This window comes from Etheostoma spectabile, chromosome 21 (assembly GCF_008692095.1).
Source record: "Etheostoma spectabile isolate EspeVRDwgs_2016 chromosome 21, UIUC_Espe_1.0, whole genome shotgun sequence".
In the NCBI taxonomy this organism is placed as follows: domain Eukaryota; kingdom Metazoa; phylum Chordata; class Actinopteri; order Perciformes; family Percidae; genus Etheostoma; species Etheostoma spectabile.
The window spans coordinates 16,963,336-16,966,662 of NC_045753.1; the positions used below are offsets into that span (position 1 = coordinate 16,963,336).

Below are 3,327 nucleotides of genomic sequence, written 5' to 3' on the forward strand. Positions count from 1 at the left end.
AACAGATGATCTCTTTTCCACATGTTTGAACGTAAAACACTGTCAGGACATGAGACACTGGACGGCTTTGTGACTCCACGTTGAATCACGGTGACGGCCCCACCTGTTCTGCTTTGAACTGCAGCATGAGTAAGACTCATGGCCTTTCACCTGAGGGGGAACAGATCAGCACAGCGTGGCCCAGCAAAGGCACACTGATGTTAAAAAATGTCACTTTTGCACAGCTGCACGCCATGTGTTACAATGTCTGTTGTGGTTGAAGGTAGTGGACATCATCACCGCTACGCTGAGCTGATGTTCCTCCTCACAACGCCCACAGTCATGTACGAAAATGGATTTTTCCAGAAATCGGTTCACGCATCAAATGCATATATCAAGCAGCTTTCAAACACTTGTTACACATGTTATGGTCATCTAATGAATTCAACACCCTTTTGTCAGCAGTATTAATGATCCAATCAAGAGGATTTCCCCGTTGTTACACAAATTTTTGCTGCTTTGAATAAATCTCCGTCAGTGCTTATGTACTCTGGAAAGGCATGTGGATCTCTGTTTATAGAAGTAAAAGGAAAAACCGATGACTTTTTGCCTGTTTAATCAGCTGAGAAGTGTGTCTTCCATCATCCCAAAAACATGGTGGTTTATGTTTGCAGGAGAAAGGCTTTTGCTTCTCCAAACAAGCTCCATATTTATCATCACTCCATCATTTCCTCCCTTTGACAACCAAAGTAAACGATAGGAATACAAAGTTAAAGCTGGGTTTTACTGAGTTGTTGACCTTTGGAGCTTGTCTTCTTAACTCTAGTGAGGCATCATTAAATGAAGGAAGTGAGCTTGGTACACTGAGATTATCCTAATGTGGATAACGTGTGTTGCTGTGTTTTCTGTATACTCACACTAAAGCGTGTCTTTTTAAGTCACAAGCCAGCCGATGGGAAACGGACAAATGGGGAATTTTCCCTTGAAGAAAGTCTGTCAACACAAAGCAAAGGAAAGAGCAACAGTGAGTTAAACAGTGGGCCCTTGTCTTTCAGCACTCAACATGCCCTATAATTTACACAGCACTGACAGGGGCCATTTTGAAGTCTGTCATAGGCGGAAAACTTTTGTCTCCAAAAGTCTTGCTCACAGTGAGTCGACTTCTGCTCGGTTCTGGGTGATTAATGACTTATGGCCTTATTGTGTGGAGGTGGCTAATTACCTACAGGCTGACTGAAGAGACACACTATGAAAACCCTCCTCTGATAACCCCAACTTTTCCCCCTCCTCATCTTGGCATGTGGAAGCTCTTACTGACAAATTTGCAAGAAGCAGACTAACGTTGAGTAAGATGAATGGGCTCTGAGAACAGTAAACAGCCTTTAATTTAACAGTGTTTAAATGTATGACACACTGGCATTGTGCTTCCACTCTGTTCGTGCTTTCTGGTTGGGAAACGCAGCCAAAGTTCCCCCGCTGTTGGTTTAAAATTAGGTTTGGCACATTCATGGAGGGAGTTTCTGGATGCTCGGGCTGGCAAACATGTGTTCATTGCCTCTTTAGGTTTTCTGCAGTCCCTTCAGACTGACATTCTGAGACAAAGATAATCCGTTTCTTTAGCAAACTGGTCTTAAATGCACTATGCAGGCAGCCAGTTAGAATATCTGATAAAGTCATAAAGAAATAAAAGTCGTTGGAGCCAGCAGAGAAAGAAGACAAATAAAGCATTATGCTGCACTCTAACAATAAGCCAAAGCCACATAAGCTCTCCTTTAAAAAGGTCAGTGGCCCAGACACACGGCTGGCCAGAAATTGTGCATCCATCCCCTCCACTTTATCTCACCCTCCCTATTATTAGGTTTGTTAACATACTGTATTGCCGTGTTTGCAGTCATGTCGACAGGCTAACCTAATCAAGTTACAATCGAACTTTGCAACTTCTGTGCTTTGCCCAGTGTGATAGTTTTAGTGCCAGAATTATTGCCTTGACCTATGAGAGGAAATTAGCTTTGGACACAACTTTATTTTTTATGTGAAGAAACTAAATATTTACCAGAAAAGTGACAATGATGGAAAATAGCAGGAGACAAAAATGTTCCTTCTATAACATTACAAATGAAAAATGCCACATGGACCCAAAGTGGTGCAAAATGCATAATGCCAGCTGGCAGACCATTACAGGTGATGGACATTTCACTTACCTAAGTCAAATATAACAGGCTGCTGTTCATTAATATACAGGAAGGCCTGCAGAATCGGGCCTGCCATCTGGTTAAATCGACAGAGTAATCTACAGCTCGTGATTAGGGCTGAGGAGCACAGTTTCTCTTTAATCTCTTTGAGCTTTCAAAAAAAAATCCATCTGCACCATGTGGTACATCATTTTTCTTTAAGACAAATGGACTGTTTTTGTATGATCCAAAATTAGATCTGCAGAAAGCAATCAATCTTGTAACGGGCCTGGGAAAATAATTGAGATTTGGATTCTGTTTCCTCCCCTCTTTAGCATCCCACCTCTCTCTTTTTATTGCATGACTGGCTTCGCAGCAATCGGCATTATTCCCATGATGCTCTCCAGTGCCATCCCATGGTTTATATAGAGCCTTGGACTAAAGATGTGCGAATATAGTGATTGCCCAGCATTGTTCCCTGTGGTACTCCACAACAGATGGTGTGACCTGTGAGAATGTGTGACACCAATATCCAGTAACCAAAATCCACACTGAAGCAAAGAGGAAGACAAAATACTTCAAGTTATGCTGTCTGCAAATTAGTGAGATGACACAACTGTCAGGTGCCAGCCTCCTGTGACAGTTGCCCCCCACCCATTACAGGAGCAGCGATGCTTTCACTGCACAACAAAAGGGAAATGGGTGCATGTTTTTTTATAGGAGACCTGTCTGTCAGCTGGCTCTCAAGTCATAACAAATCACCAGCACTCAGCTGAGGCTGAACATTCAGGGCGTCAGGAGGAAGACGGATGACCTGCAGGCCTTTGAAGTGCTCTGGCAGTTCAGATGGCTCAGCAGCGCTGACAAAGAAATATACACAACAGAGCAACCAATAATGAGAACATTAAACATTCCAGCCACCTGACAGGCTGACAAAAACAGCCTGGCCTCACATCAATCATCCGCTGAGACATAACCTTGACAATTAGTCCCCTCTGATACTCCCCATAACCCCTGGGCCTGCACTGCAGTGTGACTCCATTTACAGAGGAGAAAACCAAAGAGCTTAATCTAATTCCCTAATTCTGATTGATAAAGACATAGACATAACTACAATATATTGGTTCAACAAATTATGGATTCAGAATCAGTTGGCAAGCTCTTTGTAAAGTAATGA

The 3,327-nt window shown here is 42.7% G+C and overlaps 1 long non-coding RNA gene across 1 annotated transcript in view; it reads right to left on the reverse strand.

Annotated features, from left to right (window-relative positions):
- Positions 1–3,327, reverse strand: part of LOC116671397 (uncharacterized) — a 125,832-nt gene that overhangs the window by 95,388 nt on the left and 27,117 nt on the right. Inside the window, exon 3 of the long non-coding RNA XR_004327258.1 lies at positions 897–972. This is a non-coding gene — a long non-coding RNA (uncharacterized LOC116671397). The remainder of the gene's footprint in view (positions 1–896; positions 973–3,327) is intronic.